This window comes from Phoxinus phoxinus, assembly GCF_949152265.1.
Source record: "Phoxinus phoxinus genome assembly, chromosome: 4".
NCBI classification, from domain to species: domain Eukaryota; kingdom Metazoa; phylum Chordata; class Actinopteri; order Cypriniformes; family Leuciscidae; genus Phoxinus; species Phoxinus phoxinus.
In genome coordinates this window covers 21,219,370-21,227,236 of record NC_136879.1, presented here as the reverse complement: position 1 = coordinate 21,227,236, position 7,867 = coordinate 21,219,370, and positions in this window count along the sequence as shown.

Genomic DNA, 7,867 nt, shown 5'->3' with positions numbered 1-7,867 from the left:
TTTTAAATATTAGTCTATGGCGGCATCTGATGCAGAGAACTGGGCGAACTGCGGCGATGACTCCACCCACCCACCACCTAAAGAGACCAACTCAGAGCTCAGAACTCAGAGCTCATCCGCATCCTTACCAAGACAGTGAGTGTGTTGGGTTTAGACTGGTCGTTTCCAGAAGAGAGCCGGTCGTTGAAGTGGCAGCAGCCGGGGCACCGAAAGCAGGCTCCGGTCAGCGACCATCCCCGTTCTTCCCTGAGCTCCATGAAAAACTGACACTGTGGCGTGCGTCGAATACATTACCCCTCTTCAGCGCCCCCCTCACCACGGTTGACAGCGCGGAGGATAAAGGATATACTCAACTTCCCCCGCCTGAGGAGGCCGTCGCTACGCATCTCTGCCCACCCACGGCCCTCAGCTGGTAAAGCCTCCCACCTGTCCTAGCCATACAGAGTGACTTCTGCGCTTGTGGCTGAGAGCGGACGACGCAAGCGGCCAGGCTGGCTCCACACTTTACACAATGGCAGTCCTACAAGTTTACCAGGCTAAACTCCTCCGTGACAATGACGAGAGCGGCTCTGAACCGGCGGCCTTCAAGGAGCTGCGCAGCACAACTTACCTTGCTCTGCGTGCCACTAAGTCGACGGCCCAAGTAATCGGCCGTGCCATGGCCAATTTGGTGGTTCTCGAGTGCCACCTTTGGCTTAATCTTACTGAGATCGCTGACAAGACCTTGCCTCCCCTGTCTCTTCCTCTGGCTTATTTGGTTCTGCGGTAGATGGCTTCGCTGAGCGCTTCACAGCAGCGTAGAAGACATCACAGATGATGCGCCATTTTCTGCCAAAGCGAGCGAGTTCCTCTGCTGCTTTAAGTCACCCTAAATCATCGTCGACTCAGCAGCACACCAAGTCGGCTCCTGAACCTGCTCAGCCCCAGCAAAAGGTGGAACCCGAGGTGAAGCAGCGCTTCAGTCCAGCAAAGCGCAACACATGTTTCCTAGTTGCCAGGGCCCACGCCTTAAGCTAGAGCTGATCCCTGAGCCACCTGAGCAGCCCTGATATCTCGGGCACAAGGAGGAGGAGGCTGGGTCCCGCTGAGGCCGGACTGGCACCAAAACGTCCATGGGTTTACCACCCAACCCCGTTCATTTCCGGGCATTGGAGGTGTTTGATGCTAGTACTGGGTCCCCCTGTCTGTAGTATGGGTGCCCAGACCTCTTTCCGCTGTTACAGTCTAGAAAGTCCATCAAGAAAGTCTGGGGATAAGGATAAACTTGAGCAATAGCTCGCTGTCCCCCAGCCAACGCATCATGTTCCATGCACCAGTATCTGATTCGTCCCAAATGCGGGCATGGATTTTGCTGGAAAACTTCCTGAAAATTCAGAAGTTAGCAGCAGTATTCAAAACGGGGAGCAACCTCCGCTTGAAAACGTTTCAGAAGCTACTGGGCCTCATGGCAGCAGCCTCCTTAGTAGTTCTCTTTGGCCTACTACACATGCAGTTTAAGGTCTGCGTCCCACCTTGAGCGTGGCGCGAGGGCCGCAGTTTTCTCAGGGTGAGCCACGAGCCCTGGTCCCCTGGAAATCGCCCCATCTGTATAAGATAAGAGTGGAGCTGGGCTCAGTTTCCAGAAGGAAACTAGTCCTGACATATGCTTCCAAGACTGGTTAGGGCACCCTCTGCAACAGCAGGCCGGCCTTTTGCTCTTGGACAGAGCCAATGTTGGGTTGCCACATCAACTGTCTGGAAATGATGGTAGTACTTCTGGCCTTCAGAGATCTCCAGTCAGAAATCAGAGGGCACCATGTCCTTGACATGTCGGACAATGTGACAGTGGTAGCCTATCTAAATCCCAGGGGGGTCTCAAGTCCCATCTTCAGAACAGACTGGCGCGCCGCCTCCTCCTGTGGGCACAGGACAATCTCCGCTCAGTGATAGCGATACATGTGCTGGGCTCCATGAACACGGGAGCAGATATTCAGTCCCGGTATGGACCTTCTCCGGGGAAGTGGAGACTCCACACCCAGACGGTCTGCATGATTTGGAGCATTTTCGGCAAGGCGGAAGTGGACCTCTTTGCATTGAAAGAGAACTCCCACTGCCCGATATTCTTTTCGAAGGAAAATGATGCATTAGCCCACAGGTTGCACTTTCTGCACCTTTACATTTACGCATTTGGCAGACGCTTTTATCCAAAGCGACTTACATTGCATTTCAAGGTACACATTTACATTATTATCAGTTCTTGCTTTCCCATTTGATACATTTAAATGTGTATGTGTATACGTACGTTACATGAATGTACATATTTAACATTTCACATTTTCATGCATTATTTAAAATGTCATTATACTTTGTATCTTGTTTTGCCTCATTTGTTTTATATTGATAAAAAACAAATGCTATTAAAATAAATACTATATACTAATATGCATCAGCAATATAATAATGTGTCAGTCTGAGCATTACAATTTGAGTGTCCGGCTCACAGCTCCACCTACTGGACACAGTTCCACACAGCAAAACTACCAGCAAACCTCTCTGAAACAAAGCTATCTTGGGCAAGTAACTACTACAGAATAAAACAGCACTTTTATTAGGAGAGGCTGAGGCCGACAAGGAACAGAATAAAACAGCACTTTGATTAGAAGAGGCCGAGGCCGACGAGGAAGTGAGAAAGAAAGACACAACGTTGGTGGAAGATGGAGGCGTTTAGCTGACAACACAAAACAGAAGAGAGGTGTAGCTGTAATATAATGAAACGCGCAGAGAAAGCGTGACAGAGAACAGTTAAACTATTGTGTGTGTTGGTGGGTGTATGTAGTGTTCCGCACGGAGGATCATGTTGCTGCTGTCGCGTGGCAAGCGTGTCTGGAATGTGACGTGACCACATTACTCGACCCCTCACACTGCTGGAGAGCTCATATCATACTCAAATTAACACATATTCGCAAATGCAAACATTTATATTCATAGACCCACTGCAATTGCAAGGATACAAAAAAAAATATTACATAAAAAAGCAAGAAAGTGGCATTGTGCAACTGAGGCCTTCATCACTGTAGTCAATGAATGGCTGTTGCAGAAAGACATTTGCAGCCTTGATCATCAATCCTTAACCATTCAGCTGTCAATCAAATCGTTCATCCTTAACTGCCACAGAGAGTCTATTGCACAATAGTGGAAGCTTATAATATCAACTATCAACCTTAAGCAAACTCCACACAGACCACACACATTTGTTAAATACATTTATAGACAAAAATCAAAGGCACCTTTGACCTTGTGAAAGTCCCTTAAAACAATATGAAGACATGCTAGTTTACTTAATCTGACTATAAACAATGTTCAACAGTGGATTTACACTTTCAAGCACAGGGGAATTAAGCTGTCATTTTTTTTCTCCTGAGCTGAACACATGTATTTTCCACCACATTTCAATTCACCTTTAACTTTGTAGTTGAAATGACATTTTAACGTTGTTTGGAATAAATAAAATGACTGATCATTTTGTTTTGCTAATGCTAATTTAGTCCAGAATACAGAGAAATAATTTTCACACTTTTTGCATTTATTTTTCACACTTTTGTGCCCATGCATGCTGAATGAAGCATTTACTGGTTACTAAGAACTTTTGAAAAAACGATTGATACAAGCATGTTGTTCATATGACCCTTTGCCAGTAATGATTGAATAAAGATATATGTTAATATTTTTTAACACAATAAATATTGAAATGGTTTGTGTTTTTATCACTATTTGTTGATCAAATTTAAAAAATGTATATTTTAAGATGAAAAAGAATAATGATATATACTAAAAATGTCAAGAATAGCAGAAATAAATTATTGCATAGGCTAGTAAATGTTTCCAAAACTGTTTTTATGTGACCTTTAGATAACAAAGTTGTGACATACACAGTGACTGTAGTTGAGGAAACAGATGTCTCACTGACATTCAGTTGTTTTATAAATCCTGGATGTTATCATCAGTGTTCTGCTAATAGTTTAGATGAGTCTAAAGCCAGCCGGCACATTTTACTGTACCTAAAGGACACGCTCATAAATCGGTACTGAGAGTCCCATGGGATAAATGTTACAGAGATCATGATGGGACAAAGCTGTTGGTATTTGCGTAGGCACACGCAAGTCATTAAATGCATGCACATATACACACACACACACTCAATACTTCAATAAACATTTATAGGTTCTGATTGACAGAGAGGAAGTGGAGGAGAGGAAACGGATGCAAACCAAGAGCCTCAGGAAAAAAGGCATTTTGAATAATAATTTTACTGAGCAACGATAAGACATGCATTGATCTGACTATGTGTGTGTGAGTCTGCGTGTTTTGTGACCCTTCCCAAACTAACCAGATCAATGCCCATACAAATATATCTTATTGCACTTTTTGTTTTGCCAAAACATTCCTGTACACTGACAATCTGGGATGTAAGATCACAAAAACTGTATTATTTTTTTCAAAACCCCAAAACTCAAAGAAATGTTTTGAGAATTTGAATAAGAAATATTTTATATGTATGTTTCAATGTAATACTCAAATTAGAGGCATTGAGATGTGTACAGTTTTTAATCAAACTTTTCATTCAAATTATAATATAATGATAATTGTAATGAAAAAAAATCTAAATCTTATAAATCTTATATATATATATATATATATATATATATATAAACCATGGAAAAAGCATGGTTATACCCCTCCTATCTGCTTATTATAACTTGCGTTTTACACAAACATCTTACACATTACACTGGAATGAGCAGATACAAGAGACCCTAATTTAAATATGATCTTTGACCTTTACATTCCTTAACTCACACATGCAGTTTGTATTGTACACAGACCTGTCGTACACAACACACACATGCATCCATTTTATTTGCTCATAATCCCCTTTTTACACAGTTTATCATCCTGATCCTTTGCAACCATTGAACATCACTGCTTGTGTAATGACCTATGTAATGTAACACCTAGGTTCAAATGACTCAATTTACTGAGATCTCATTTACAAATATTAGCATCACAAATAAATAAGTGATTACTAAATGTACAGAGCTGTTGTCTTTTTTAAAGCTTATGGTCAAGTTAGAGTGAGGTTCCTCAGGCTCTTAAAGATAAGCTTTACAACTCTTACAGTTTGATAAATATCTCCCTCTAGTGGATTTATGTGTAATTGCTTCAAATTCTGCCAATGAAATAATGGATACAGCGAAAATTATTATTAATACGAGCTAGAAAGAAAGAAAGTTAGCTCATATTTTACTGCTGACCATGTACCACATCACATTATGCAATCAACTGAGTGCTAAACAGGTGTGTGATAATTAATGAATTGTTACAGCAACTAACGATCAGACAAGAACAGAGAACACAGGAAACAGGAAACAAAGATGAGCAACCTAAAAGTCCTGGATAAAGAAACTCACTTGACATAACCCGTAACAGCGTGAGATTAAAGGATAACTCTTGCCAAAATTGAACCTAGGCTCTTTTTGTTAATCTACCCGAGTCAAACCTTCGTGTAAAAGCATAATTAGAATGTAAACGCCACTTTTAAGTTTTACCGTATTTTTGTTTTCAGTCAAAATCCCTTTTGAATGGGAGTGCTAGGGGCACTACAATGAGAGCATCAAAATCGCTATTTTTAAAAAAACACCGAGGAGGCTCGACACAACATAAAACTGTGCTCGAAGTATCACCAGCGGCTCTACACATGAACTCAAGCATTGACAACATTGTTTGTGTACACAAAGTTTGCTAAAAAGAAAGGTTTTGTTCGACTCACTTTATCAGTTAGTGTTTCCGGTGGCTGGAATTTTGTCAGTCAAATGTAGTCGATCTCCGAATGCGACGCAACATGAGGAGAGTAAAGATGGAAAGCTCCTAAAGCTTGTTTTCATATATATTGAGCTAAGTGTCTAAGTTATCATGCTTTTCATTGGAATTACAAGTTCATGACATTTCCTCATCACTTCATTATGTCAGAGTCAGTTCATTACGTTGCACTCGTAGATCGACTACTTTTGACTGACAAAATGCCGGCGGACGGAAACAATTCGTAGGCCTATGGCTTATTTAGCAGTTATCCTGTTTCTTCCACAACGAGACTAGAGAAAACTAAGGACATCCAAGGCTGATTTATACTCGACTGCTGCATCCCAGTTCGTAGGCCGCATCCTGGGAAGGACACATTTGAAGCAGTGGTGTAGGCAGAAATTTTATTTTGGGCGGGCCAGTGAAAAAGTGAGTTGGCCTGTAGTATTTCCTAGAAAAAAAAAATACTTAAATAATAATTAAACCACACCGGACGAGAAGCGCAGTGTAGCGTCGAGGACAACTCGAGGTATCGCAGACCGTACGCGCACTTTACTTTCTACAACTTGCTTCAACAGTTCCATTTTTCGGAAAACAAATTAAACACACACCTGTCAACGATAAATCAGGTTTATATTTATATATTTTCTTAAACACATTTGAATAATAAAACTAAACTAAAAATGTATTTTGATCAATCTTGCCTGGGCGGGCCAGTGCCGCCCTGGCCCATTACTGGCTACGCGCCTGATTTGAAGGCAGATTGCGTCACCACGGTACAACGCAGCAAAAGCTGTGACAATTCGAAGGCTCCTTCAAATGCGTCCTTTGTTTCCCGTGAAATAGAGGATACAAACAGATGGATCCTTCACTGTCGTGCCTACACCAGGATTCATTGTGTGCCAGTGACAACAGGATTTTTTGGAGATAAATTGCTAAATTACACTTTTTAAACTTAAGTTTTGGGTTACAACTTACTCAAATATCTAATCATTTTTTTTTTATAAATAATAATAAAAAAAACCTTTAAAGCGGTTCAAACGTTGACATATCTTACCAAGATACGAGTATAGTTTATACTCTTAATCATATACAGAAATGGACCATACTGAACATAGACAGTTTGTGATCCCGTTTTGTTTTGTGATCCCGTTTTGATCCCGACAGTTTTGTTTTCAGATAGTTTAATATAACTTTCAAAAGAGTCTAGTACAAATGTTACTGTCATTTATTACGGTCTCAGTTGCTAGGCGACAAGAACAGTTCAACAGTTCGTTTGGGTGCGTGGCAAAATGACATCATTGCGGCACTAGCGAAAATGCAGGACCCCATTTTGCGTGACGGTGTGCACGCAATTTAGCCTGATTTATACATTCACCCGGCCTTATACCTCCGCTGACTGCGCACACACCTCCCCAAATGGACGAGGCGTTTATACTTGATGCAATCGTTGTTGTACTTTGAAACGTCAGGAGGCGAGTAATTGTCCTCTAAACCATCAGGAGTCAGCAGTCAGTAAGGTTCACACTTCATGATGTTTGTTTTAGTACACTTCACCAAAACCACACTAGAAAAGAATCGTGGAAAACCCAGTAAACCTTGAGATAGTTACTGTTGTGACATTAGAACAACATATATGGATATGAGAACATGTAAATTACAACTAAATTAAACAACGATATCTTAAATATTTTTTAATTTCACAAAACATTTTTAATTTCGTGAACAGTTTTTTTTTAAACACGGACCTTTATTTTCATTAAAATGAATTATTTCTGCTATTGTAGGCCCATTTTGCAAATGTAAGCAACTAATTTAGACGCTCAAACTGGGTACCGGTGTGGTGAGACGTACATGCCCGTCCAGATTCACCTCAAAGTTGAGCATCATTAGAAGCGGATCCACACGGAAAGTTACATGACGTGTCTGGGAGTGGCTTGTCATTACGACATTCATAAACCTCTTAAGGTTTTTAAGTTATCAACTAGCTTCCTTGTTGGTTGCTGGCTAGTCATTCTGGTACTAACCTTCT